The sequence below is a fragment of the Crinia signifera genome, chromosome 5, assembly GCF_055691185.1.
Source record: "Crinia signifera chromosome 5, ASM5569118v1, whole genome shotgun sequence".
Classification (NCBI taxonomy): Eukaryota; Metazoa; Chordata; class Amphibia; order Anura; family Myobatrachidae; genus Crinia; species Crinia signifera.
The window spans coordinates 290618729-290627287 of NC_139221.1; the positions used below are offsets into that span (position 1 = coordinate 290618729).

The 8559-nt window shown below is 44.2% G+C and overlaps 1 protein-coding gene across 1 annotated transcript in view; it reads right to left on the bottom strand.

Moving 5' to 3' along the window:
• The window catches only part of MYO3A (myosin IIIA), a 199572-nt gene extending 195626 nt beyond the window's left edge, over window positions 1–3946 (bottom strand). The window contains exon 1 of the mRNA XM_083189240.1: window positions 3816–3946. The gene's annotated coding sequence lies outside the window, so the exon portion shown is untranslated. The remainder of the gene's footprint in view (window positions 1–3815) is intronic.
• Between the last annotated feature and the right edge of the window lie 4613 nt (window positions 3947–8559).

The following is an 8559-nucleotide window of genomic DNA, read 5'->3' on the forward strand; positions in this document are numbered from 1 at the left end:
ATGTCACAGCGCGCCCCATGTAATGATCATACATGGTAATCAGGTTGCACTCGGACTGCTGATTTCTTCAGAACATTCAATATTTATTTCTGGATAATATGGTTCCTTGGCATTCAACCAGTAATTGTGCAATGTAATTGTTTCTGTAGAAGCCATAGAAATTCTTAAGATGAAGTATATTAGAACAGTAGGAGTAAACGGAGTAGTGATCTGTTGTTCACCCACTCAATGCTTCAAGTAAAATAACTGTGTTCATTTGTCATTATTACATTATAATATTGGTCTACAGTACACTGATATTACTGCATCAGTTGTTCTTCAAACACATAAATATAGATATTTAAGTTGTATAAAAATTTGGTATCAATATTGGCTTCTGACAGAGCTGGTGACTCAAGGTTTAGACCTACTCAAATAATGTTCTGTGTTCCCAATTCCATCTAATCATTCTGCATAAGTATATTCTATGTGTGTATGTGTGTACAGAGCCCTGTTCTACAAAATACACTCGCTCATTGTTCTTCTTTTACTGCATCTGAGTACTCCATATCACCCTTTTTGCTCTAAATTGTCATTTGTCTCAGATACATTACATACTGTATACTGAATAAATCAATTAAGCAATAAATTGTCAGCTAAATCCCCATACAATCCCTTGTCTACAAGGGTCAGGTATTTAAATGAGACTAAAATGATAAGGGGAGAACCTTTACAACTAGCACATTTTATTACATGCCAGGCAAGTGGGTTTCTTCTGACACTGGCTCTTCCAAAGTCCTGCTCTGAGCAGAGAGGCACACATTTCTCTGCCATTTTGAGACGCCAAGTCTGCATTGTATGCAAGCCACATCATTGCCTAATACTCACTGGCTCAGAACTCTTACTCCCTTGCCTGTGGGTGCCAGTTTTTGCAGTTCATTGGCCTCCATCCGTATGACTGTTGGAGCCTTCTGCTACTGCTAACTTCTGAGCGCCTCTGTGGTGTTCCTGGGGACTACTGTGGTGGTATATTGTTGGGATCTCCTGATAGTTGGAACTAAGCTCTGGTAGACCCTTTCTCCCCACCTCGGTAGCTGCCAACATGGGTGTGATCTGCGCCTGATAAGGTTTGTTGCCAGCTGTCTCTTAACATTCAGACTGTATTCACATCTGACATTGGTATGGAGCTCTAGGGGATCACTTGTTCCCTCATTGTTTTGGATCTGGCGGTCCCTGCTTCAATACTTCTTGCTGGCCATGCCAACCCAGAGGTTCACAGGGTTGTAAAAAAGGAAATGTTGGTGGGGTCACTGACTGTCCTCCTGCGCCTGAGTGCCTGAGTGCATTCCAGTTGCCACCTCCGACTTCTGGGAACTGTTGGGTCCAACATCCTACCTGCATTGTATTACTTACCCATGTTTTATTCACCACTGAACTTTTTTATTTTCAGTCACCCCCTTCTGATATTCCTTGTGCCTGCCTTCCTTCATACTCCTGCCTCTCAGTTTCTGCTGTGTTGATCCTTGCAGGGCAGCCATTACAGGTAGACTCCATGGACTCCAATCCTGGGCCCAGGACTGGAGTTTATAAAGTATAGTTTGTAATAAGCAAAGATCACAGTTCCCTTGAAGTTATGCGGACGTTGAGTAGTACTGCCAGTGCTACAGACACAGGTCTCACCAGGCATTACAGTTGTTTTAAAAAGGGAAGTGATGGCAGCCCTGGATCCTTGTTTTGTTCCTTGCTGCTGTTTGGACTTAGACATTGGCAGATGTTCCATCAAGAACTTTAGACACCTGACACAGTCCTCTCACAAGTGTTGACCATTTCTGCCTGGGCCATACCATCCATATTCCTTCATTGTTGACGTGCTCTTCCCTTAAGTTTCCCCATTTTTTTTTTTTTTCCCTTCACCTTCCCATGTTCTTTCTCCCCTCTCTTTTTTTTCCCCTTTGGAATTTGGTGAGGACAGGTCATCTTTCCCACTTTCACCATAATTGCTTGAACTTCTGGTCATTGTCATCTTACTCGGCTGCACTTTTCTTCTGTGTATGCCTGTTGTTTTTTGTGTCTATTTGTTTTTTTGTTTTGTTTCTATTACTGCCCTGTGTTATTTTTCAGTATCCTGTTTGCTATTGCTGCAATGACTCAGGGATCATATTTTTCTTCTTCTACCTGTCATTTTTCAAACCACACCTGTAACTTCACAGGTAGGAGCTGATTGGCCTGTGATAAAAACCAGACACTTTATCACTTCACAGAGCTTCTGCCCCTGTGTTTGGAAATATCTGTGCTAACATGTGTCCCTCTGTAGACACCTTAGTTATCCATACTGAGGTTAACACATAATCCATTACCTCCTCTGAATGGCATTGTACTGTAATTCTGTAGAAGACACACTCACCACATTATAAAATTCTATATTGTCCAAGACCATGACCTCTGGATTAGGTGAAAGATGGAATGCTCCGGACTCCGGAATGCCAGACTGGAACAGCTACAGTGACTGCTGGGTCCTCGACCACTGTGCAGCTCTATGTTCATGTCTCATTCACTGGATCATTTGCTTTGTCACAGCTGTCACATACACAGGGATGGACACGGAAAGCCCCACAGTGGCTAAACGTAAGTATGAGCGTTATGCCAGGAGAAGTGGGAAACTTTAAAATTCTAACGTAAAGGGAATATTGATACATCTGCCCCATTAGTAGTTAAATAAAGTTAGTGAAAAATAGTATATAATGCTGTTGTTTATGAATAATTCACAATAACTGATATGTCCGGCGCAACACAGCTCAATGCCCACTGCCAGCCAGTCACACACTGCCGGCGCCACTGAGGAAGCTGCTGAGACTGAGGCGCGCCATTTCACTCACTCTCAGCTCCTGGAAATCACAGATATCCCAGCGGCCGAGTCAGTGACTGTGAAACACCACAAGAGACTGACAGTGACTTCAGCAGCACCTCGGCAGGCGGCCCTGGCAGCGGCTGTGTAGTGGGGAAATCAGATGCAAAGTGGAAACATACTGTTCTACGATGTCAGTGCAAGCGGCTTGCACAATTCAGAGATAGAGTGTTGGGGCCCTTAATGTGTGGGGCCCCAGGACAAACACTCCTTTCGCCCCTCCTTGGATCCAGCCATGCATATCAGCAGGGAGCTGTACATATCCCTGCACCATTTACTGTGTGTCTTTCACAAGGACACACACAGAGAGCTCCACAGTGGCACAGTCGTTGCACGAAGCCTGTCTGGTTCGACGTACTGGAGTCCATTCCGGCTTTTACTCAGTCATCTTGGAGAGCTACATAGTACAGAACGGACGGTCCGGGAACGGACCGTCTATGGGCAGCTTTATTCCTGTTTAACATTTTTGTTTTTGTTATCATGTTTTATACCTACAGTATGTATTTCTTATTTTTGCAATATTTCAACACAATATGCTAAAGATAAATAAACTCAGTGCTAGAGCCATACAGACATTAACCAAAAATGCACAAGTTCCCTTTTCCTTAAGTCAAATATATTATTTAATCTGTTAATTGAACTATGAAATCAATGCAGTAAATCCACCTATGAAGTGGCTAAGACAATCATTTTGGTCACCCTACATGTTACACTATATTCAATGGTATTATATGGCAGCACGAACGGTGTAATGGTTTCCACACTTCAAAAATACACTGGTAGGCTAATAGTGTACATGTGGTAGGGAATATAGATTGTAAGCTCCACTGGGGCAGGGACTGATGTGAGTGTTCAAATATTCTCTGTATAGCGCTGCGGAATATGTGTGCGCTCTATAAATAACTGGTAGTAATAATAATATTATACTCACCAGCCTATCTTATACATTGCTATCACATACGTATGTTGCCTCATTCCAAGAAGTGCTCAGACAGAGTCTGTTTAATTTGCCGCTCCACTGGTTTACAAATGGCAACACCGGTGGCAATCTGACAGATTGATCATCTGATGGAAAGACAAAAGCATTTTAATGTCCAGAAGGCAGAGAAGCAGAAGATATTCTTACAATAAATGCTTGATAATATATTGTAGTGATTATATACTGTGGTGATTATATAATGCAGTGTTTATATACTGTATACCACTCTATAAACACAAAGTAAAGTGCAGCATATAATAGAAATAAAGAAAATACATTTACAATAATCCAACATTTTTGGAAGGTATTTGTAGCAAAGTGCAAGCATGTACTGTGGCAAACGCAGGATTTTTAGAGGGGGGTTTCCAAATGTAATCCAAAATCTCCCACTCTGCAGCTCATTGGAGTAACTATAGGAGTTTGAGGGAGCGGTAACAGTCTTGAAAATTGGTCTTTTTATACACTGGATACTGTAAAATGGCGTTTTAGAAGATCCACAGTCACCACCTGCATTAAGTACAACAAGGATGTGTTTCTCATAAACATCCTTCATTTTGTGACCTGGACCTGCCCACAACCTCACAGGGTGTAAGAGCCTTGTGGAGAGTGGTACTGTAGATAAGGGCTGTAACTAGAGGTTTGCACTCACTAGGGGCACTGACTCAGCATGCCAACCTCATAGGAGGCCAGCATCTCCAGGTTATGGACGAATACAACTAGTTTTTTTTAGAAGGTCCATTCTCCCTACAAAGTAATAGTGAGTATACATGTTACTTGGAACTTATGGACTCCACAAGATAATGTCCCATCTTTATTGATTCTGTTCAGGCCACGACCCTTTCTACAGTCTAACTCAAGTCACGCCTTTCTTGTGCTTTCTCTATAATTTGACCCATATTTGCATATATACCACAAGACCTCACACCCTGCTTCTCAGTCCTTCTCACTCTTCTCTAAAATATCCTACTACACATTCCCTGTCCCCCCTCTTTCCCATTTTTCCTAGCTAAAAACTTTACGTACCTTCCGGACACTGTTACTGCACAGACTTATCCTCCTCAGATTCCCCTAAGTACCACTAAGTCTGTTGTCCTACCTCTCCCAAAGGTATATTACCCCTCCTTCTACATTTCAAGTTTTTATGGGCAGGTTCTTTAATAATATGCTCTATGCAGCATATATAGCCAAGTTACCAGCGCCGGTCTCACAACAGTAGTTGAGATCCCGGCATTGGTATTATGAGTACATCTCAAATGGAGCACCTATAGGTAATTCCATACAATGAGAAGGGAAAGACCCTATACTGTATAATTACCAGTATTTCAAAAGAGTGCACCCGCCTTGTATCCTCCAGCTATGTATATCACCTGCTACAACCACATTGGTACGCTTTTGCATCTGATCTAGTGGGAATTAAAAAGACATGGTCGAGACTTCCAGTTCCGGCATAGGGAGGAGCTCCATTCACCAGCTCCGTCTCCTACCTCTCTTTCCGCTGTTGTTACTCGGCTCATAGAGCTTCTTGGTGCCACCACGCACATTCATACACCCCACACACTGCCTCCGGATGGATGGACCTATGTTTAAACCCGCCGGTTGCACAGTCTCAACCAGTGGTACAGCAACCGCCGTGCCCAGAATGGTGGGGAGCTGCGGACAACATGGTACCTGATGAAAACCGCGACCATGCGCTCCCCGCATCTAAAAAAAGCTGCCACTGGGGGACCGGAGTACAAGGGACACATGAGTCAGGGCCCTGAGGCCCCCATCACCTACAGGGACATTGTAGAAGCCATTAATGACCCCATGACTCCCCTGCTTACCAAAGCAGTGGCTGATATTACCTCCCAGTTACAGCAGCTTTCACACAGGGTCTCTACTATTGACCAACAGATTGGTGCTGTCACTCATGAGGTCTCATAAAATTACCAGCTCTGGAATAGAGTGGAGGACCTGGAGAACAGATTGCACATAAATAACATATGATTGGTGAGCCTGCAGGAATCCATTAAGGGACCGGCCTTGGCCAACTTCGTGCGCAACACTCTCCCCTCCTTACTCCATATTGAGTCTGTTTGCCAGGACATGGTAGTTGAGAGGGTACAGAGGGTGGCCCCATTACCTACCCCCTCCAGACCGCACCCCCATGTCACCCAGTTCAAATGCCTTAATTAGCTCCACAAGGTAGAAATATAGTCAGCCTCATGAAAGACCAAAGACCTCTCCTGGGCATGCCATAAGTTACACATTTTCCAGGACTACTCTTCTGAGCTGTCCAAAGCGAGAAAGGCCTTTTCACCTTCATGCTCTCAACTTGCTACTGAAGGATATAAGTTTGGTCTCATGTACCCTGCCAAACTCCGGATATACGATAGGAGCTCCTTTAGGGACTTCACAAACCCCAAAGATGCCTCATCATATCTGCAAGAATTGATCACTGACCCTGCTACCTGAGTTCACATGCTTTGCCTACATGCTATATCCACATACGCTCCCTCCTTCGCCTTGGATTAGCTCTCTGGCAAATCTATACTGATTGATATGCTTTGGTTCATCATTAAGTTAATTCTGCTGGGTTATTTACTACTGATATACAGTAGTAAATGCTTTTTAGCCAGCCATCCATTACAGGCAGTCCTGCCCCTCTCCTTTATGAGGGGTGGCAGGACAGAGCTGGACACAGGTGTCTTATTAGGCTTATTTTATTCCTTGATTACTGGAAGTTTAACCCTGTATGGCCTAGCCTCAAGGTTTAGTATTATGTTTTTCTCCTTCATGATGTTTTCTCTTTCTCGTTCCGCTTCTCGTTTTCCCCCACCCTCTCTCTATCTCCTTCTCTCCATTCCCAGTCCAAGATTACATATTTTTTATGAATAACTTGATTTATGACCTGTTACGCATTGCTTACTCTATGTGGAGACTTCAGACTTTGCCATCTTTATGCTTTCCTATGATTTCTTCGAGTAATATCTGATCTATCTGTATGCTCCTGGAACACAGGTGGTATAAACTCTCCTGTAGGAAAATTCTTATGTACTTAAATAAAAATAATGTCGACTTGGCTTTTCTACAGGAAACCAATTTAACCCAGCCTGAAACGATGAATAATGCAGATGTTTGGTTGGTCCGTGGTGGCTTCCTCGTCCTTCTCCTCTAAAGCTTGTGGAGTGGTGATATTGACCAAATGCTCCATCCCCCTGGAGATTTTCAACACTCAGGTGGATGAGAATGGCAGGTACGTGGTGGCCTCTGTCGGCCTCTGTCTGCATCGCTGGTAAAACAACTCACACTGGCAAATATCTATGCCCCTCTCCATACTCAAAGCCCTTTTTTCGTTCCTTAATTGCAATATTTTCCCCATACGCTGCTCAAAATGCAATTATAGGAGACGATTTTAATACCATCTAATTAACATGACTTGATAGATCTAACTCCAGAGGCACTCCTCCTCCCCGACCCAAGGTAGGTATTTCCCTTCTACAAGACTCCCTCCAGGTCTTAGAAATCTAGAGAGCCCATCAGCCCCTTGACAGAGAGTACACCTGCTTCTCGTCTGTGCACAGCACCCTCTCTCGCATTCATTTTATTTTTGCTTCCCACTCCATTTTTCCTCTCTCCACAGACTCCTCCATAGCCCCTATAGCTTTATCCGACCACGCCATGGTCACATCACACTTTTCCTACCCTGGAGAGCTCCACTAAACTGAAAATTCCCAGCATGATTTAGCACATAAAACACATTCAGATCACTCTTGGAGACTGCGGTGCAGAACTACAGCACTGACAATGTAGAAGCTGCCCATTCGGACCTGTCCTTATTTTGGATGGCTCTGAAACCTGTTTTGAGAGGCATCATTATTGCCTACACTGCAGCCTCCAAGAAGAACTATTCTTAAAAAAATACTTAACCTTGCAACAAACATTAACAGATGCTTTTCAAAGATTCAAGATCTCCCCATCTCCTTCAACTGAACAGACATACCTATTGGCGAAAACTCACTTTATGAACTGCATATTCCACCATTTTGGCAACAAAGCAGTCAAACTTCTGTCCAATTTACTGAAAGGTTCCCAAAAACCAGCTATAGTCCTCACGCTCCGCAAACCTGATGGCATGCTGACACATTCCAATAAACAGATTGCTCACACCATGCAACTATTCTACAGATACCTTTATACCTCTTCACTCCAGTGGCGTAGCGACAAATTTTGCGCCCCCCCCCACCGCAAAATCTTGGCGCCCCCCTCATCTGTCAAAAATGCCATTTCTTGATGGACACCTTGTCATAAGGAGCTAGGAGGAGGCTAGGAGCGCCGGGATGCAGAAAAAGTAGGTCCCGGCTCCTGGCTCCCGGCTCCCAGCCATGAACGCGGCATAGGTCCCACAGACCCCGGCGCCCACATCACTCAGCGCCTCCCCGCCACCGTGGGATTTGCCGCATGGTGGCTACGCCACTGCTTCACTCACAAACTTCCTGACCCTCACCCAGGTATGCCTTCCCCACAGCCTGCGCCCCCCTTATGGGACTCCCTGCCCTTCCCAACACTGACCTCTGAGATGTCTGCCTCTCTACAGTCCCAAATAGCTATTGAGGAGGTCTCAGCGGCAATTCTCCCTCTGAAACCTAACAAAGCCCCACTACTCACTATTATGTTCACGATTTCAAAAAAACTGATCCTAAAACACTGTGTATCT